Below are 23,116 nucleotides of genomic sequence, written 5' to 3'. Positions count from 1 at the left end.
GTGTTTAAATTGAAGGATATTTTAACAAGCACAACACATGAGTACTTGTAACTGATCAATACCTATGTGCAAGTATACACACATGTGCACATATTGGTATATATTACATGCATATAATATATCAGAATATGTCTTACATATAAACATAATATGCAAGCATACTTAATTGCATATACCTGATTGCACATAATGCACAAAACACAATATAATGATAACTATTAGCTATAGTGTATACTATATACATACATATAATGGTAGGTTGAATTCTCTCTAGTTTAAACATCTATGACATAACAACTTTTCCCTTAGCAAATAGTACTGTCTACTTCTAGACTTTTTAAAGTTTTACTATGGTCCCTGAAAAAAAAAGTTCTGTTTAAGATATTTTTCTTATTGGGGCTCAATTTTGGTGGGAATGTTATTTTTACAGAGCTGCTTTGTGATTTAGTTCAGTAAACAACATCTTTCAATGGGTTCTTCACTGGCAAGTTTTTAATGCTCGGAAAACATCATAAGAGACGTTATTAGATTTTTTTCATATCGGATCAAAATGATTGACTAAAAACATTTGGACTCCTACTTCTGGCATGTGTCCCTTTACCTGATATTTCAAAAGCCAGAGATGGTTCTGCATGGCTCAAGACTTTAATAAGATACCTTCCTACAAGAAAAAAATAGCAAATTGGCATGTGGAATCACTTTATGGGTATTTCAAATATGTCATGTTTGTGAAACTTTGATTTCAGTAATGTAATTGACAATGCCACCCATGAGTGAATTATGAACTCTGTTCATTTTGAAATAATGCATTTTATCAGAAGTCATTCAGAGACTAACAACTATTTTCCTGGCTAGTCAATGGATAGTCTTTAAGAGAATCCATTTAAAGAAAGGAAAGATAAAGAACAGATTGCTAACATCATTTATGATTCTAGGGTCAAATAGGTAAAATAGTAAAAAAGAAAATTAAATTCTAATGTAGATTACTTTCAAATTTTAGTCTACATACAGGAAAACCAAGCATTTTGATTGTGTTAGCTAAAAATATAATATCAAATATGAAGAAGAGGGCAGGCAAAGGATGGAGATAAATGCTTCTTCTCATTTGATTGAAACTCTGATTTCTACCTGTCCTAAAGGCCATGAAGGATCTTGAGATTGCAACTAGATGGTAGTTCATTTTTCCACACTAGAATGTCTTTTAGATTAACATGTTTTATGTGAGTTTGGTGCTAACATGAGAAAATCATAAATCAAAGACATTACTTAGCTTTTATAGATCCTCATTTTAATGCATTTATTTTTTTTAATTGGGATAGAAAGGACTAAATTACAAGACTTCATTTTTAAATACTCAAAAAAATAGGACTGAGCTGCAAGATCATTGTATTATAAGAATTTTTTCATTTTACTTTTGGAGATGTGATTTTGTGCTGAGAAGACAGAAGTTTTTTGTCATTTTAGCAACAACCCACAATAAATGCTTTGATAAATGTTCTAAAAAATTAACAAATTGTGTATACAGTACACCATTTATATTAATCTAAAGCTCAATGTTTTCATATAGTTCAATAGGCTGACAAAGTATATTTTGTTTCAGGGCTAAAATTCTTTTCCTTCTCTTTGGATCATTTTTCTAAAATGAACTGGCTCCCTCTTCCCCTCCCACCATTTGTTGTTAGAGGAGTGTAATTTCATGACCCTTTTCTTCTACTTACAACTTCCTTCAAACAAAAGGACACAATAAATAAACAGAGGAGATAAGTTTCTTTTTCCACTTTTTTTTGCTTCCCTTAAACAGCCAAAAATACTTAGCCCTTCAAATATTCTTCTACATTAGTATCCACATTGATGCTTTGAAGCTAGCATACAATATAATAATAAATTCTAAATCAGGTCCAAACTGCAATATGTGTATTGATATACGTATTTTCTCACATTTTTGGCGAACCTATCTTGCTGACTATACTGATGAAGGTTGCAAGTAATTGTGTACGCATTTCTGTGAAAGATAAATGGCTCGCCTTCCCAAGGACACTTGGCCAGGCCGTATTCATGAATATCTGTGTGTGTGTGTGTGTGTGTGTGTGTGTGTGTGTGTGTGTGTGTGTAAGCGTGTGCGTATAACTGTTTTTTGAAGACCTGACAAGGCATCTTGATCATTTCCTCATTTTGAGGCCTATCCACAGCCTCGCACATGGCCCCCCTCTCTGAAATGTTATTATTCTGTCATGAGCCCTTCTTCGGTCAGGATGTTACTTCATTTCCACCTTTTGTCTCGGCCTGAATGTGAATGATGCTCTTTCAGCAATATACAGCCGCTTAAACTCCCTGCTGCAGCCTTACATAAATATACAACACCCGTCTTGGTCTATAACTCACTTCAGGCCTGGAAAAATAGTGACTTCCTTTATTGGTCAGATTCTCTCGCAATTCCCAACAGCTGTATGTTCTCACCTCTGAGGATCCTTATCTTCAAGTTTCCATTTGTCTCAGCACTATTCCAGTGGATTGCCAATAAAAATGATTCCCATTTTTATAACCCCTGAGAACACAGGAGCTGACTTTCCAAAGAAACCCATCCCCCACACACCAAATAAACAAATAAACAAAGCCCCCTGTACAACTTACCCAAAGACAAGCTTTGCCTTTAGAAGTTACTTTCAGAAGGTGGGAGGGAGAGAGAGAGAGAAAGAGAGACAGAGAAACAGAGAGAAGGGTGGGGAGAGAGAGAGAGAGAGAGAGAGAGAGAGAGAGAGAGAGAGAGAGAGAGAGAGAGAGACCTAAACTCAACTCATTGAGTATACAAGAAGATCAATATATTTTAAACAAAATGAAAAGGAAGATATGACTGACTCCTCTGAATAGTATGAGTTTATATGTATTCAGTTTCTATATCAGATATATACACTCATGTTAAGATGATCTATGCCTCATACACACCCTTGATGTACATATAATAGTGTCTGTTTTGACTTTTCTTTCATTTAATTTCTTTCCCCATGTCTTTGAACTGAAGGTGATTTTAAAACATAGGTATCTTCTTTTAGATTCCATTTTGTTACTTTCAAGCCTTCATGGTAAACATGTGGAAAGCAAAAGGTTTTTAAATAACAATTCTCTGAAGAATGGGAGCAGGGTTGGTTAGAATCGGTGCCGTGAATATGTGTATTGTGACTCCTTTACTGAATGAAAAGATAGGAATATTAAATATTCATGTGACAAAGCTATACTTAAAAAAAAGATGTAAACACTAGAAATAGGGAAATTTGCCAGGTTAAAGCCAGCTATATCATTTGATTTTATTACCACACAACTGTTTACTGAGAAAAGATAGATGATTGCTTATATACCGTATATGTTATCATAAGAGCTTGCTTGGGAGCTTTTCATGTAGAAAAGACTGACAATTGCTACAATCCTATGCAAAACTCTGGCTTGGGGAGCTGTTTTTCCTCTTCTCCTTTCTCCGTCCATCACACTGAAGCATTAAATCTTTTGGAAAAGTAAACTGGCAGAGTCAGTATATTAGAACTATCCCTGAAGACAGCAACTAAATAAACTCAAATGATTCAGGCTTTTATCCAGTGTCCAAAACCTGAGTCATTTGAAGACTCATCCTCCTCTTCCTCTAGTTGATCTTGGGCTCAGATGTAACTCTCTCCTCTCTCTCTGTCTCTGTCTCTGTCTCTGTCTCTGTCTCTCTCTCTCTCATCTCTCTATCTCTCTGTCTCTCTCTCTGTCTCTGTCTCTCTGTCTCCCTCTGTTTCTCTGTTTCTCTCTCTCTCTCTCTCTCTCTCTCTCTCTCTCTCTCTCTCTCTCTCTCTCTCTCTCTCTCTCTCTCATCTCCCTGTCTCTTTGTGACTGTCTGTCTCTATCTCTTTGTGTGTCTCTGCCTGTCTCTGTCTCTCTGTCTTTTTGTGTGCCTCCCTCTCTTCCTGCCCCACCTACTACTACTACTACTACTACTACTACTAGTACTACTACTACTACACACACACACAGACACACAGACACACAGACACACAGACACACAGACACACACACACACACACACACACACACACACACACACACACACGTTTTTTTCTTTTACTGTTTCAACTAGGAGAGAATTCCCTGAAAAGGTCCATCTGACTGGAAGATGATTAGCATCTAACTGCCAACACTTTTGAAGGAAGCCAGGAGTCTTCTTTTGCCCATTACCTCAAGCAGCTGTTGGGAAAATGCAACATTTTCTTAGGGTCAAATGTTCTACTTGTCAGCAGCAAAATTTTTCTTCTTGATGGACTCCTGCTCTAAATGAAATGTTACAAAATAATTTTTATAAAAGCTTTTAGAAAAGAGACTTGAAGCTATTTTATTTATCTGACGATTATGAGCACTGTAAAACATGTTGTTTCACATTGTAACATAAGCTCCCTTTTTAAAGTTCGCCTGGAGTATTTGTAATTGTTATCAGGCCCAGATGTATCTGAGTGTCAGCATGAAGCACTAAGAGTTTGCTCAGATGTACAGAATGTAATTAGCTCAAAGCCCTGTGAGCAAAGTTTGTAGTGGAAGTGCAGATTGATAATAAAAGCCCCAACCCATACCCCAAAACCTCTCCCCTGAATAAAAGCAAAGAACCAATCCTGTTGTTAATAGTGCTAAAGTTGTTTTTGATGAAGCATATTTGTAACAAAAGTTAATACATCTTAAAATGACTTGATTTCAACTGAATGGAAGTTAGTTGGACAGCTAAAGCCCTTTAGGTATCTTTGTGGATAGAGGAGTGAGCCTAAAGTAAAGAACAACTGAGTTCAGATTCAGTCCTAAAAACTTACTAGTATCATTTAATACTGTTTGCCTCAGTTTCTTCAGCTGTAAAATGAGCTGGAGAAAATCATGCCAAAATAAAAGAAACTCTCAAAAGGGGCCACAAAGACTTGGGCACAATTGAAATGAACAGCAAAAATAGGATGAATGGTAGCCAGAATCTAAGTAGTCCTAAATGGCCTACCTGAACTGCAAATGGATTACTTTCACATTTTATCCCTCAGTTTCTCCTCTCTCCTTTTTGCTATCATTCTATTTAATTCTTAGAAGTAGATTTTTCATTTTATAGACCATATATATGTATATGGTCTATATGCACCCTCTCAACCTGAAGAATCAGTATTCCTATCTTTCCATTAATCTTTTATTCTGTATATTCCTCACCAGGCTATACTCTTGACTTTTTCCATTTTGCCCAAGAAGGCTCTTCAGTCTTGGAATTCACATCATCTCTGAAATACCTTCTATTTCTGTGACTTCTACCCGTTTGGATGATTCCTTCCAGTATTTTCATATAAGAAGAGTGCCCATGTTAGCTTTTTCTTCATTTGTTAAAAGGTTACATTCTGGAGTTCCTCATCATGCCACCCATACTGGGTAGCTTTTTCTTCATCATTGTTTTCTGGCTTCCTTTTATTATTTCCCCTTTTATAATATATACTCCTTGGGTAGGGTCTGACTTTAATTGTGCTTGTACAGGCATACCTTGTTTTACTGGATTTCACTTTATTATACTTTACAGAAGAAACTTCAGGTCTTTTGTTTGTTTTGCAAATTGAAGGTTTATGGCAACCCTGAATTAAGCAACTCTCCATCAGTGCCATTTCCCCAATAAAATGTACTTAAATCTTATCTCTGTGTCACATTTTGTTAATTCTCATAATATTCCATAGTTTTTTCTTATTATTATTATTATATTTCTTATGGTAATCTGTAATAAGTGATCTATGATGTAACTATTGTCATTATGTAGGGGCACCATGAAATACAACCATAATAGGACTGTGAATTAATAAATGTAGGTATTCAGACTGCTTCACTGACTGGATGTCCATCCATCTCTCTATCTTTCCTTGGGCCTCTTCGTTAACCACAATATTGAAGAATATCACATAAAATTAATTGATAAAGGCAGGGTTGAGAGGATTGGCTCCAATTTTGAAAGAAATTCTACTGTAGTTAAAATGCTATCAAACAGGATCACATGGTACAGAGAAATCTTTCATGAAAGGAAGAGTCAATGTGGCAAATTTCACCATTATCTTATTTAAGAAATTGCCATAGTCAACCCATATTTCAACAACCACTACCCTGATCAGTTAGCAGCCATCAACATCGAGACAAGTCCCTTCACCAGAATAAAGATTACTATCTGCTGAAGGTTCAGATCATGGTTAGTATTTTTTTTAGGAATAAAGTATTTTTAAATTCAAGTATGTATATATATATATATATATTATAAAACTAATGCAAACTTAATAGACTACAATAAAGCATAAATATAACTTTTATATAAACTGAGAAACCAAAATATTTGTCACTTACTTTATTGTAATATTTGCTTTATTATAGTGATCTGGAATCAAATCCACAAAATCTTTTGGGGAATGCCTATAATTTTATTTCCGGTGGTTAGCACAGTGATTTGCACATAGTAAGCACTTTATACATGATTGTTGACTGATCCTTTTAATGAAATCCTTTTAATACCAGAGAAATATTTGGGCTGTCCATTTATCCTGTTTCATACTTAACTTCAAAACCAGCTCAATTCTACTTCTTCATTATATACATTCTTCCTGGCAACTTTTATATTATTTATCATATCTAAGATATCATTGGTAATATCAGGCAGCCTGCTTGTACAGATATGAAGATATAAAAAGATATGGCAATATTTCTCTCCATCCCCTCTTTGGATCAACTCGAAGGTGTTTTGTTCTGTTTTGGTTCTTAATGGAGAATGTACTCTTTCATAATGTGTACTCAGAGAGTATCAGTGATAGAATCTTGGCCTTTAAAAGAGGTCTTTGTGTCGGGAAGTAGCATTGAATTCTTCAAAAGAAATTTTGCAGTTTTACAAATGTTATTGAGGTTTATTCCCTCAATTCAAGTCTAGATTTGACATTTTGTCCATTGGTAATGCAAACCCATATGTACTATGGGTTGCCCATTCAATTGTATATGGAAAATATATATTGGTTTTTCTTGTTTTTTCTCATATGTAAAAATTTCTCAAAGTTTATTTAGAAGGTCCTACAATGTTTCGATGTAATCAACACAATAGTACCTGTATACCCGAAGGGATATCCATTGAACTTCTCTGTCAATGGAGAGTCTCTCTTTTATTTTGACTTGACTTGGTCCAGGGCATCCTCTATATCAAATATAAATTGCTAGAAAGTGTCTTAGAAGCTTTAGAAAGTTGATAAGCATTAATTTTTAATTGATAGACCCATGAAAATGGGATTCAGTTCAATTTTCCAAACATTCATTACTTCTTAATACATGCAAACTGCTGTATTAGGCTTAGGTTGAACATATAAAAGTAAGTTTTTGTTCTCAAATAGTTTACTTTCTCCTGGAATGATATGCAGAGAAGTAAATGAAGTGTATGCAAATAAAATATAAGGTCATTTCTGGTGTGGGAGAACACTCTTATTTAGGGTTTTCAGGGAAGTTGTTATTCCCCAGGTGACACCTGAACTGAGTCTTGATAAAAGCAAGGAATTTTAAGGGCTAGAGGAAAGGAGTGATCGAGAGTATAAAGAATGGTAAACAGTTTCTTTAAATGGAGGCAGTGGAATGTTTCATTTGGGGAAGTAGCAAGGATACTGATTTGTCTGATTTGGAGAGTATGTGACATTTGTTTCATGAAAAATAAGTGACTCCTTTAAAAAAGTAACAAATTTTATATAAAACTAAACCAAAGAAATGTAGAATTCTTTGAGAAAGACAGGCTGAAATCATAAACCAGAACCAAAGTAATTTGATCCAAGACATTAAATTAATACTTCTTTAATTTCAAATACAAATTTAACATCCCACTCCACCCTTATCTCAGTGACTTCACTTCCCAAACCATATCCACATAGAATGGACAGATCCTCAAAGGGTAATTGTTTACCTTCCCTCAAAGGGTTCTGTCATCAGAGTAAAGACTGAGGGGCTTTAGTTCCTTCCTGGGGAGAATGGACTCAAATTTGAAACACAGAGATCTATAAATACACCTGCAAGGAACAGCTAGGATCTGAGTTGTACCTTGAATTCCTATGCCCAGGAGTATTTTCTCCCTTCCCAAAGTCTCCACAAAATATTCTTCAATCCAAGAACTCTCCCTTTGCTCATTTAGGCTAGTTCTTTATAGGATGTGGTGTTTTGGATGATGGACTAACACTGTTAAGCTGGATCAAGCAGGTTATTTGAAAACTGAGGCTCTGTCATTGATGAAATGAAGCTACCCATATACTCTGTTATTAACTATCTCTTCTATCTATTCAAAGCTTACAAGAGCCTAACCTGAACAACTTGTCCTTTCATACTGTGACATACAAAAGGAATGAAAATATAAGATATATAAGAAGTCCAGGCATCTTGTGTTCATAAATACATGGTAATGGGTTGAAAGATAATCATAGACATGGCTTCTTTACCTGGTAGCCCATAATAATGCTCATTTGAGAGCTTTTAGGGAATGAAAAAGTAATAATAGTACCACAATGGGGGTATATTAATCCTTTGTATCTTAACACTATTCTGACTCTTTCATTAATCTTTCCAGCTCTAAAGCTAACCATTATTTATCTCCATACAATAACAACCTATCTGATATTATATCTAAAATAAGTCTCTCCAGAGTTCCACATGTTGACATGAAACTCACCATCAAATGTTGTGCATACTCTAAAGACTGAATCCTTATTGACCAGTTCCCCTTGCATAAAAAGCATATTAGCCAAACACTATGAGGGATAGAAAGATTCTAAGTCCATTCCAATTCTTTACACTACTTAGAATCATGTAACATGGTCAGCCAGATATCATCTACTGAGTTTTTTCTTTTGCCTTCTGAGTTTTCCTTCTCTAATCTGGAATTTTATTCTCTTTTTTTGCTGGAACCTTTTGCTCTTCCCAACCTTTTAATGTAAGGAAAAGTCACCTCTTTGGCAATCCTACTTCTGTAGTTTTTGTGACCACCTCAATGTCATTCCTCTAATATTTTCTTTTCCAGGAGTGACATCTTGGGTTGCCTACAGAATGTAACTATCAAAATACCCCATTATTAAAGTAAACTTTCAGCATGTTCAGAATTGAGCTGATATTCTTTATTCCAATACCTTTTTTTCTGATATCTATTATTTCTGTCTGTGGTATGTCTTTGCCTAGTCTCCCATGTTGGAAATTTTGTGAACATTTCTGTTTCTTCATTTTCTCACATCTCTCATAACTATTCAGTTACCAGTTCCTCTTGATTCCACCTCTGACACATCTTTCATTCTTTTTCTTCTCCATTCTTTTGGTTTCCATTCAACTACAGGTCAATTCTAGACTATTATTGCCTAGATTAAGAAAGTATCTTATCTGAATATTGTATCTTTATCATTGAATATCACAATGCATTGCTCTTAGTAGGTATTTAATCAATACATTTGAAAGAATTAAGTAATTAATGATGAAAAAGTTCATTTCTCCTTCAGGAATTTTTCTATCTAGTAGGACAGATAAGAGATATAACAAATTTGATCATATGATAGATACATATGAAAGGAAAACTATACAAGTCAAAAAAGTTTGAGTTGAGTAAATTATAGGGAAGTAGCAGTTACAGAGCAGTGCTTCATTGGACCTTGAAAGAAAATAAGGATTTTAAAAGGTAAAAGTGAAGGGTGGAGTGGGTAAAAGAAAAGGAAATGAATTTTAAGTATGGATTATAATACTAACATCTGTGGAGAGAAAGGGGAAAAAAGTTCAAGGATTGGTGAATAATTTAAAAATAGCATAGCATGTATGAAAAAGACAAGTGTGATTGTTTAAGACTATTTGTGGAGATTCTTGAATATCAGTTTGATTTTTGACTTTATTTGATAAACAATGGGTAGTCTAGAAGGATTTTGGATTGAGAAGTGGGAAGGATATGTGTAAGGAAACACTGGAGGTTATACTTCAATTATAATAGTAGTCCAAATGGAAAGGATAGGAAAGAAATAAGACACAATATAAAGTCAGAATCTATAGAACTAAGCAGCATTTTGGAGGAAGGCAAGCAGGAATCATATATTAAATAGATTAAATTTCAGTCCTAGGTTGCTTGAAGAATACACCATTAACCAAAATAGAGATAATGATACTAAATACATTTACTAGACCTGGTTGTATAGCTATTAAAGGCTTAGGCTCATAATTCTATTCAGAAAAAAGAAAAGTCAAAATAAAAGTATGTTGGTCATATACAATATAGTACACATTGGATGAAGGCAGAATAATTCCTTCCTGACCCTTGCAGGAAATCAGTTTATGCCCTGAAGCATGAAATTTGATTGTAATTATTTTAGCTTGCACAGCTACATATGTTATTGATGATCTTTCCTAAAAATCACCAGCCTTTTAAAAATCCTGCCACAGTACTTGACTCAATGACCTGTAAGGTATACATAATAGAAAATAAATCATGCAAGGATTCTCTATTGATTCTTCCTTAGAAACCCACTTTTCTTGAGCAGCTAAGCACTAACATGTTATATAATAAAAGTACATGAAAGTGGATTATCACTATTAGTTTTTAAACATTTGTAAAGTCCAACTGTAAACACACTAAACTGTATGCAGTGAAATCTAAGGCTTATGGGAAAACTCTAAAGTAGACACATTTTTCTAATATCTTCCACCTAAATCTATGCAGATAGAGTGAAAGAGAATTAGGATGATAATCAATCATCTTGGAAATCTCCAGTCTTGCAGATAAGAATAATAAAAGTTGTGTTGATGATTTTAATTGTTAACAATTTAAATATTATTTCAATTAAATGAAATGTAGAATTCTACTGCATTTTGTCTTGCACAGAGATAACCCTATTGTGTGAAGAGAAAGCAGTACCATTCTGTGAGTTCATCTCCCTTTACTTTGGGTATCTATGGCATAGTTTTCCACATTATTTTAAAAATCAGACCTTTGCCTTATTTTGTTAAAAAAATTCATTTAAGTGTGAAAAGTTAAAGAAAGAAGACTTTATAAATCTTCAGTTATGCATTTCTATATGATTTCTTTGCTAGAAGACATGTGTTTCCAATGAGACTTAGTTTAAAATAATTGAATAATTGTTGAATTCATTATTAAATTACATAAATAATTAAAATAATTAATTCTAAATTAGAACAAATTTGACACAAGATCTTCCTCAAAGGGGTTTCACCAAGGATCTGGAATGATTTTATGTTCCAAAGAGGTGGGATACAATGCAATTGGCATAAATTGTTCATTCTTACAATGAAATTATTAGACTCATCTATTAAACTTCAATCAATCAATAAATAAGCAATTATTAAATTCTTACTATGCGCTAGGCACATAATTATTCAATTGTTGATTCTGTTCATGTGGCTCTCATATTTGAACTCCTTTCCCTCCTTTTATCCCAAACTCCAGGTAGACATTTCCAATTGACTACTAGAATCTCTACCTGGATTTTCTACCAGTACTTGCAATTCAACTTAGCATCCTTCCCCCAAAATCCACTGTGTCTTTGAACTTCCTTATTTATGATGACCACCTTTCTTTCAGTTAGCCAGACTCCTTTACCTCCTTTTCTGAAATCTTCTCAAGTGTGGAATTGATACCTAGAGATGCTACAATTTCCAAAATATTTCATACTCATCTTCTTATTTGCTGAAGATCTTATTATCTCTTATTGTGCTCTAATTTCCAGACTGACGTCCCTTTATCCAGCTTTTAACCTTCCCTATATATCTTCAATTCTCTTCACAGATTAAACTACTTCTGACCCCCAATACTCCTTTTGGGGGACTTGGCAAAGATATTGGAGTGGTGTCATTTCCTTCTCCAGTTAATTTTACAGATAAGGAAACAGAGGTACAGGGTTAAGTGACTTGCTTAGGGTCACACAGATAGTAAGATTTGAACTCAAGAAGAGGAGTCTTCCTTACCCCAACTCAGCACTCTTTCCCCTGTACCGCCTAATCATTCCCCAAATAACTCTTAGCTCCATTAATTCATATCATACATATGCTTCTTCCACAGAGCCTTACATAGTCTTTTTAGTTAGGGTCAATTTCTCTCCCTTCTCTGAACTCACAAAAATATCCATTTTAACTTCTTTAATGGTGTTAATGAATTATAGTTGTGTGTGTATGTAGATATTGTTTTTTCTATTAAATTTTACAATTTTTAAAGTGAGGACCATGTTTTATTATCTTTTGATCTTTAATGTCTAGCACAATGCCTTGCAAGTGATAGATACTCAATACAAGATGGACTGGTGGAATAGAATTATCTTCTTTGTTCCTTCATAGTAAAAAATTTCCAAAGCATACACATATGGTTTAAGTTGTGGTCCAACAATTCTGACCAATATGTCCCAAAAGGAATCTCTGCATTTATCCATCTTTTCTATGGTTTTTCTGAAGAAAATTAACACTAGCATATACATAATTCTGCACTAACTACATAGGTAAATCTCACGTACATATCATTTATGGTAGAAAGTGAACTGAAGGGGCAGCTAGATGGCACAGTAGATAAAGCACTGGCCCTGGAGTCAGGAGTACCTGGGTTCAAACCCGGTCTCAGACACTTAATAATTACCTAGCTGTTGTGGCCTTGGGCAAGCCACTTAACCCCATTTGCCTTGCAAAAACCTAAAATAAATAAATAAATAAATAAAATAAAAATAGAAAGTGAACTGAATTTAGGGTCATAAAAGGTAGAATGATATTTCAGCTCTGCAATTCATCATCTCTGCTATCTTTTTCAATCATTAATTTTCTAGATCCTCAGTTTCTTCATCTTTACCCATCACAAAATGTGGAGATTATATAAAATGAAAGGCAAGAAATTATAAGAATTTCTAAATTTTTGATACAATGATTTTTTTTTCATTCTAGCACTCTGCTTATCGTGGCAACTAACTACCTCAAGAAAAAAACAAAATGCATATTAGTTGTTTTTTTGCACCATGCTTTATAAAGCTTTACAGATATATTTCATGCACTATTACAATACAGAGATTATAAAACATATACTCATAATGATTAATATGTAGTAAAGACCGGTTTGCCCACAAATACAATGATTAACATTTCCATGAAGTTCATGAAAAAATTTTGCAAAGATAATGAAGCATTTCAACTAAAATCTTAAAAAAAAAAACCCAGCCCTTCCCATGCCTTTCATGATTACAATGATATTTTTGTGGGGGTGATTGTCATTTGCTATTTTCTCTGTTTTTCCCCATTGTCCTATAGAGTGAATATATAAGAACAATAATTAGTGAAGATATAAAATAGTATTAGATAGTGTCATATCTCTACTGTCATGGTCCTGTAGGGGGAAAAAAGTTATTTTGTAAAATGAGAGCCCAGTGTTGCAGTTCTATTGACTTTTATGTCATGTTTGTTTCAGTTTACTAGTCAAAACAAGTTTCAGAGCTCTTCCTGGTCCAGAAGGTTCAGTTTGCCTTATGAAAATGAAGCTGTCTTGTTTTCTGGTTCATAAATCATTGTCAAACTGAGCTAGATAACAGAAACAAGTCCAGATTCTCAAATGATTATTCTTTGAGATGATCTATTAAATATACAGAATACAACTTGATTTTCATAAGCCATGTTGACTTCGCAGAACTGAAACTAGAGGGGAAAAATTATCTCATAAGTGTAGTAATGAGAACTTGAAAAATATGCTACCAGGAAGGAATCTGACATGGGAGAAGGCAAAAAAGAATGGGAAGGGAAAAATTTTGGTGGGGAAGACATGATAATCCCTTTTACATAAAATATTTATGTTGCCTTATACATGATTTTCTATTTCAGAGTTTAATTATTACATTTAGTACAGGGAAATCTCTCTTTTCCCCCACCTTATAGGTAATACAAAGGGTATCCAGAAAAGAATAATTTTTCTCATCAGAGGTCTGTCATTTTCTGTTCCTTCCCACAACAAGGACTTTTCTCATACCATTAACTCTCTTTGTTGTTATTGTCTATACCTAGTAGATATTATATAAATACTTATTTTCTCCCCTTCTTAACAGACATATTATTTGTTAGAGTTCTTAAAATTTCATTCTAATGAATAATTTTAATTTTTTTTTAAATTAAGCCCTGGACTGGGAAAATATGAGCAATTTTTTAAATTCATGAATATAAAAACCCTATTAATCAAATTTTACCTCTGTTAATGTCCTACTAATCTTTTTTAGTTGTATGAAACTAGTACACAACTTTACGTTGCTGAGATAGAAATCAACTTACAATACATGATTCCAATAACCATAAAAGTGTATAATGAATAAGCATGAGAAAAATGTTTTATTTCCTCTTCAATGTTTATTTTATTTGGGGGAAAATCAATTTAAAATGTGAAAGGAATCTGTAAAAATGAACACTTTACTGATTCAGATATTACTTTATGATGTTTAGATAGCTGATTTTAAAATTAGAAATGATGAAAATACATGTATGGTAAGTATTAATCATATGTGAAAAATCATCCAGGAATATGTATAGTCTAAAAATCCCATGTCCAATTTTGATTTGAAATGGATCTATTGTAATGTTAGATTCATATCTGTGAAATGTAAGAAGCCTTCCAATATTATTTTAGCTGATGAATATTGTAGAGTCATTGACTGATAATGGTGGGAGTTATGTTAGGTATGCAAGTTAAAAAATCATGGAGGTATTTTTATTTATGTGATTAACTCAAACAGAATTTTACCTTAAATATATATATACAAATATATGTATAAATATATATACAAATATATGTGTATATATATGTATATACAAATATATGTGTATACATATATAAAAGGTGGATACATGTTACACACACATACATATATATATATATATATACACTTTATTCAAATTAATGTTCTCTTTAAATTAAATTTGGATGATTAAAATTAAGTACCAGTGTAACCAGACAATAGTTGTACAAAAAGCAAAGTTAGTTGACCAGTTTAATTTTAAAATTAAAACAAATGCAAGTGGAAATAACAATAAAATAATTTTTAATCCTCTCATTTACAAAATTACATATGTGTGTTTGTGTGTGTGTATTGTGCAAATACTCCAATACTAAGATGGAATTGTGATTCAGTGCTAGATTGAAGCTTGACAAGTTCCCACAAAATTAGAAAATATAAACTTTTGATCAGAGTTTCAGCTTGATACTGCACACAATCTATATTGCTTTGAATTAAATTAATGAATTTTGATAACTTACACACATGCACAATATAGGTAAGATAATATTAGTATAAAAGTATAAACTTTAACTTCTATAATTTAAAAATCTTTGAGTATTTTAAATAATAAACACTTTTCAGGACTACATTTAACTTGCTAATCTTTTAAAAAAATATTTGCTTTATATATTGCGAGAAGACTTAAAAGGAGCTTTCATATTAATATTAAGAATATGAGGCACTCTGCGGAAACTTTGCCTCCAAACCTGATAAGCAGTAGGCATTACTATGGACCTAGGCACATGTGATCTGTGAAGTATACATTCATTTATTTGCAGCTATTCTCCTTCATTCTATTCAACCAACCAATCAATATTTATTAAACACCTAAGCACCCTCAGTGCAGCACCAAAAGATAGTTCCTGCCTTGAAGGAACTTATAAGATAAAGAGGGAGTTTAGCCCTGACATACCATGAAGAGAAAAAAAAGACCTATTTCAGGGATTTTCTGTGGTTGTTACATAGCTCCAACAATTAGAATCTGAAAGATTTTAGAGGTTCTCACTTTGGGGGCACATATACTCAAATTTGCATGATACAAAGAAGGTCCCTGCAAAAGAATGACACACAAATGTGTGAAGTGAAAGACCTTAGTGGACCTTGAGCTTAAATTTCTCACTTCAAGTGAGAAGTTAATACCATGAGAGGGGAAATGATTTGTCAATGGTTAAACAGATAACCAAGATTTAAACTTATGATGCCAAAGTAATCAGTTAAATCAGAAAAATATTGATCTGGGTATCAAAATAACTAGTTGAGAAAGCATTTAAGTTTTCTTATAACATCTAATAGATAAAAATATTAATGAGTTATTAAAATGAATTGAGTTATTCTAACATAAAAGATGTGGGAAATTAATTAATTGATTGTCAGAAGATGTTGGTCTTAGTTCTGCTACTGCTACTAAAGAATCATGTAACTTCAGATAAGTCACCACAAAACCTCACAGGTTTTTCATTTTCAAAAATAATATATATATATATATATATTATGTGTATGTGTGTATACATATATATAACATATATTTCTTATTCTTCAGAGTACCAACATAAGAACTTGAAAGTAAACATTTCAATCACATAATAAGTTGTTCAGTCTAGAAATCACCAATCCACTAGTCTAAGTTTTCTCACCAAATTTTATCAACTTTAAAAGTAAGCTGCTTGCATTTTTTTTGTAATAGCAAAGAAGCAAGAGGAAAGCATGTACCCACTGATTTGGGAATGACTGTATAAACTGTGGTAAATGAATGTAATGGGATATTATTGCATGATAAGAAATGATGAATATGAAGAAATTTGAAAAGACTTATACGAACTGATGAAGAGTAAAATGTAGTAGCAGAACAATTTCTATAATTACCAGAAAACCAAAAGAAAACCACACTGTAAGACTTCAGAACTATGATCATTGCAATGGCCAATCGTGAAGATGAATATTATGGTGAAATCTGCCTTCTGTCTCTCAGCAGAGAGGAAAGTTCACTATAGGTGTGAAATTAGAGATACATTTTCAGACATGAATTATTTGATGATCTTTCATACTAGACTGTACTTTTTGGTATGAAAGAATCCTATAAGAGGAAAAAGTTCAATAAAAAGTGGCACTGATGTTAAAATTAGAGCATTAATAAATCAATTTCAAAAAAATAAACTGTCAAACAGTTGTTCAACTATTTTTTAAAAATAAACACCTCTGGTGAGTTTATTCTTGCTCTATATAATACACCTATCCAATTGGAGTTATATATACAAAATCAAGGACCTCTTTTTTATTAAATAAAGAAGATTCCTCAGTATACTACATTAATTTTACCTACTACAAGAAAGGTGTGAAGAAGTAAAAAGAAGAGAGCAGGATCAGATCTATACATAACTTTTGAACTGGACTATGAAAATAAACTCTAGTTTGAATATTTGAGCTGTTCTTATAGATTATTAAATAACTGAATGAGTCGTTGCAACTTTTATCCTATGTGAAAATAGATACATGGATGAGTTCAATACTATCACAACCTGAGGGATCCGTATATAGAATATTAATTATGCAATGGACCCAGTGAAATAAACGAGTTGGATAAAGGTAGTAAAATGGGATATAGGAGAATATTTTGGATTATTCCAAAGTAGGAAAAGTGAGGCAATTGTTGATTATGCAGTAACTTCAATTAATAAAATATATATTGAGAATAACATAACAATCATTATTAATAAGCTAATATATATGTGTATATATTGCTTTAAGGTTTTCATCTCATTTGATCTTCACAACAACCTTGTGATATAGAAACTGTTATTATACCTACTTTTACAATTGAAAACCTGAGACTAAGACGTTTAGTGATTTCTTAAGGGCCACACAGTTAGTGTTAAAGGCTGAATGAAACCATGTCTGACATTCCTTCTAACAGTCTCTACTGGCTTCTTCACCACAAATGAACCAAGTGCAATTTCTTACTTACATCCCTATTCTAACTTGAGAGATGGTCTTTGAGAATTGTTGTTAAATCTCCTAATTCATCCCCTTGCAATCAACCTAATAATGAGCCTGAGGGACATGAGATCATTTGAAAGGAAAAAAGAGAGTTAATGAGCTCCTAGTCTCAGGGATCACCTCATTTTATAGATGAGAGAACTGAGATCCAGAAAGTTTAAGTGACTTGTCCAATATCACTCTGGTTGTAAAGCATATCTGAATGGCCTCATTTTGCAGCTATTTGTTTGCTTGTTGTTTCCCCCAATTAGATTGTGAGTTCCTCAAGGTCAGGGACTATCTTTTGCCTCTTGTGTATTCCTCTACTTAAAACAGAACATTGTAAGTAAATACTTTTTTTGAAAAAAAGTTTATTGACTAACTGAAACAAGATAAGGAAAATGAGACTCAAGGAATTTAAATGAATTGGCCAATATCACACAGATAGTAAATATCAGAGATCAAATGTGAACCCATGATTTGGTAAGAGTAATGTTTTTTAAAATAGAAACACAGAAAAAGTGAGCAATGAAACATGTATATGATACAAGATCCAAGATAAGGAAACTAAGACCTAGAGAAGGAAAAATGACTTTGCTAAGTTTACATGGGAAGAAAGGTACAGAACAGAATTTAACCTTGGTGCTAGTATTGTGAATCAGTAGTATTCTTTTTACCCTTCCCACACTGAGTCCCAGAATTAGTCTTCATGAAAACACTCTATTTGATTCAACCTCCAAACCTGTTTCTTGATGGACTAATTGTCAGTGTGGCCAAAACCTAAAGATTTTGGTTTCCCAGAAGCTGCCCCAGTGGTTCATGGGAGTAATTCTACTTGATTGCTAGTCAGCATCCTTTATGCTTGAAACTACAGTGAGGAGTATTGATGATTAGTCCATCAAGAGACAAATTTGTATTAATCATGTTGTCGCAGTCCAATGTTGCTAAAACACTGTGGTGATTCATATGTTGAAAGCTGCTATTTCACATACTGGCACTCTGCCCAATGATCCTGGAGCATAAAGGTTCCTTGCTGATATGGTGGAAAAATCTTAAGTCTATATTATTTAAGAGCTAAACATTCCTACAGCATCCATACCACTACCAAAAGTCCTTCCAGCACCCCCTCACTCAAATCCCCCCCCAATCCAATTCACATGCTTGTCATGGCATCATCAACTCTCTGAAGTCATGGTATTCTTTGAAAATGAAGGACAGGGCGGCTAGGTGGTGCAGTGGATAGAACACTGGCCTTGGAGTCAGGAGTACCTGAGTTCAAATCTAGCCTTAGACACTTAATAATTACCTAGCCATGTGGCCTTGGGCAAGCCACTTAACCACCATTGCCTTGAAAAAAATCTAAAAAACAAAAAATGAAGGACAAACATTAGAATTTCCATTCTCTGGTACAAAATGGTTTGGTAAAGGCAAATGAGAAGGATATCTTTGCACAACCTGCCCCTTGTTATAATAAATATAATGTGCAAACCAAGCCACCATTAATTTCGTTGATGTGATCTTCGATTCTAAGGACAACTATTAATTAAATTGATTCAATCTAGTTCTAGAACTTTCCTAACTATATTTCAGGAAAATCATGTATGAGCCACTAAAGACCCCTCCAAAAACTGACAATATAATAGTCCCCAGATTCTTCATTTATCTTCCTCCTCACCCAGGAAAAAATTATCTTAGGGACATATTGATCAAATTGTCCAGTAGTCCAAGTTCTTGATCCAGTTTAAATGTTAAGAGAACAGCAAACCACAAATGAACAGTGTTTGAAAGAGGTTAATAGAGAGGGAGTGTTTATATAGATAAAGGTAAAGAGCAGTGAAGAAATAAGGTTATCATCTTGATGGCACAGGATAAACCTAAACCTTGTCAGCAAAGAAGAAATAAGAATTGTCTTACTTTATCCAGTTTGAGTATAAACATTGATCAAATTCCCCAGATATCTGGTCATCTCTGTGCCATATTTGCTTTTGCTTGCATAGACAGGGATTTTAGTTCAGCTTCTTGAAGCTTATGGGATCTTAATGTCTCTTTTTGTTTTCTATAGCTAACAGTGGGTATTAGAAGCCAGGAAGAGTAAATCCTAACCTGAAAAGATAATAAGTACAGCAACTTCTTAACCATCAATTCAGTGGTGTCTATTACTTAAATGATGGGGATCAAGTATTTTTTTTTCCTGATTCCTTATTTGACTTAGCTATTAAAACAAAACTACACTGGCCCTGGAGTCAGGAGTACCTGGGTTCAAATCTGGTCTCAGACACTTAATAATTACCTAGCTGTGTGGCCTTGGGCAAGCCACTTAACCCCATTGCCTTGAAAAAAAAAACCTAAAAAAATAACCTGAAACCTAGAAAATAAATTTAAAAACACCAAACAAGGAATATAAAATTCTGGGTCTTTAGAGTTAAATCATTCAGCTATTGGCTAAATGAGCCCTGATGTTTTAGTCTGAACCCTAGCACAGTATTAAATTGTGTGCTTGACTCTAACAATGTTCTAAGATATAAGGCCATTTGACTGAGGTCATACTTAAGATAATAAAACTCTTTCTGATGAGGTTCATTTACATATTTGTTTTCCTTGCCCTGATTCCATTTTTTGTGTAGATTTAGTACAGTTGTTTACAGTGGTGGAATTTTTATGATCCAGGGTCATGCATGAGATTATTTACAATGTCAAGGATAAATGTGACCCCTATTTAAGCAGTGTATTCTGTTTCCAAATGAGATCAAACCACATTTATAATTTTAATACATTTACAAAGGACTTAATAAATGTTTATTTTCTGAAATAAGGAAATATATAAACAGTTCTTGTATTGTTAAAACAATGAAAAGGCTTATTGTCTCCATGCCCACATTAGCATTGTAGATGGATATTCATTTGTCAATATCCTTATCTTTGAAAGGACATATAGTCCTTATAGGATTTCTATTTCCAATCCAGTTTGAGATCTTTTGAAAGTAGAAGAGAAAACAAATAATGTAAATAATACCTTAGATGGCAGAGTGAGGGATAATGGACAAAGAATTTGGAATAATTTCAAAGAAATAATTTTTTTAATATCTGTCTTGCCCATACTCAGGGAGTAATAATTTTACTTATTAGAAGTGTATATGACAACATATGTTCAGGTGGGTTTATGGATCAAGTGAGAGGAGAGGAGGTTCCATGCTCTCATTCCTTTGTAAGTGGATTCCACATATACCTTGGTGAAGAGGGCAGGATAGAAAGATCCCTTGAAACACAACAGAAAGATGTAACACATATGTATAGCAATTATATGAGAAAGCCATTAATTATATTGTTTTCAATATCATCTAAAAGGGTTGCCTACCCCTAACTACATATTTATACATATTTACTTGATAATCAATAAAGGAAAATGGCTGCATTATTTTGATTAAAATATCAACCTTCAATGTTACAATAAAATGAAATTTAAGAAGCTAGAAAAGGGGAGATAGCAGCTCCTGCTACCCTCCAGTCCATGATATATGATATTTTCAGGCTGCTGGGAGAGCAGACACATTAAGAAAATAGTGCTAATGATATTAAAGTACTTTACAAGGCTTGTTACTAAGAGCTGACAAACCTGTCAAGTGTATAATGTAGGAGGCTATCGTAACATTCTCAGAAAACCATACCTCTACCCCATTTCACTGCAATCTCCTAATAATGGAGCTGCTATAAATTCTAGCCAGCAATGGGACAGAGCCATGGCTTCTCACCCCAATGTGAAGACATGATAAATATAAAAGAAAATGGCTGTCAGTTTTGGCGCCCGAACCTTATTACAAAGTCTTAATCTTACTGGCCTCAGCACCTTTTATCACCGCCTTGTTATGAGCTGATGGCTTTTTTATTTGCTGGGAGATGGAGGATGTGTCATTTGATGTCCTTTTATGTAGCCACTGCTCTGTCCTCTCATGAAAAAAAAATTTTTATATGTTTATTACAGTAACCGATTAAATGCAAGACTCTTGCTCTTGGTACAGGTACTTTGCTCTTAGGATTTAACAGAGACTGTATTTAAATAAGCCATTAAGAGTATTTATGTGAATGAGCTTCAAATAGGAAATTAATTTTTTCTGCTCTAAAGATATATTTGCAATATTCATTGTTTATTACCATTATTGTTGTTATTATTATTGGTCATTCTTCTTCCAAGGTCAGACAGAAACTCTTGCTTTAAACACCAAGCTTTGAGGAAGGAGGCCTGTAAACAAAGCTTGGTTCAAACTCGGCTCGGGTTCAATCAGTTTGATCCTTAAGATGAGATAAATCACAATTATCTAAATATTATTCTGAAATCTCACAGCTGACTTCCCATATCCTTCATTTATGGCAAATAAGAGTCTGAACTTCACTTGAAACAATGACCTTGACAAAATCTCTATCCCTTGGAACTGCAGCAAAAAGTTGGCATCAAGATCTTAATGAGTCATGACTCTGATGGGTTGGTTTCAAGCTGTGGCCAGAATCTCCATCCCTAGATCTTATCCTCAATTTATGTTCATGAAAAGGAATGGCCTAACAGATTAACATAGAGAGCTTTACCCTTCTTGTGTTTGCCAGCTGTGAACTGGACTTGAAGAGAGGGAAATAACTAATTTCCAGGCGGTTATTAAGTTGTTGGATCTAATCTGTGTGTGTGTGTGTGTGTGTGTGTGTGTGTGTGTGTGTGTGTGTGAGCATGCATGTCCCTTGAGTACATTTCTGAAGGTGGATATCCACCCAAGGCCTTTGAATCCCCCAGTCAAAGGCTAAGTATACCAAAGAGATTTATTTCTCTATTACTTGTAGGAAATGAGCAAAGTTTAGCCACATGGCTACCACCACTTATCTCAAATCTCTATAATATGATTTCCTAGAAGCTTTTTGAATACATAAAATTAGCAAAGTTGATTGAGAAAATAAAAATTTCAGTCACATTGTTTAGTGTGACTAATAAATAAATTGTTTACTAAGAAATACTTGAACTAATATTTGAACCAAATGACTTCGTTTTTTTGACTAATAGACCAAAATAAACAATCGTTTTGTCATCGTGACATAGATTATTTTTGTTTGTTCAATCATTTCAGTTGTGTCTAACTCTTCATGACCCAATTCAGAATTTGCTTGGGAAAGATATGGTCTGTTCTTTCCTTCTCCAGTTCATTTTTACAAATGAAGAACTGAAGCAAACAGGGTAAAGTATGTATCTGAGTAAGTAATAGATGGGAAGGGAGGTAGGAAAAGAACCCTTATATTACTTGGTTCCTAATTTGACTTATCAATTAAAACAAAACTGAAACCCAGAAATAATTTTAAAATCACCT

The 23,116-nt window shown here is 33.6% G+C and overlaps 2 long non-coding RNA genes and 1 pseudogene across 2 annotated transcripts in view; 1 reads left to right on the top strand and 2 right to left on the bottom strand.

Annotated features, from left to right (window-relative positions):
* Positions 1–23,116, bottom strand: part of LOC141520038 (uncharacterized) — a 623,376-nt gene that overhangs the window by 239,693 nt on the left and 360,567 nt on the right. The window lies entirely within an intron of this gene.
* The window catches only part of LOC141520036 (uncharacterized), a 96,746-nt gene that overhangs the window by 42,659 nt on the left and 30,971 nt on the right, over positions 1–23,116 (bottom strand). The window lies entirely within an intron of this gene.
* On the top strand, positions 15,800–15,897 carry LOC141523173 (U6 spliceosomal RNA; annotated as a pseudogene).

This window comes from Macrotis lagotis, chromosome 4 (assembly GCF_037893015.1).
Source record: "Macrotis lagotis isolate mMagLag1 chromosome 4, bilby.v1.9.chrom.fasta, whole genome shotgun sequence".
NCBI lineage: Eukaryota > Metazoa > Chordata > Mammalia > Peramelemorphia > Peramelidae > Macrotis > Macrotis lagotis.
This window is presented reverse-complemented; position numbering and strand designations above follow the sequence as displayed.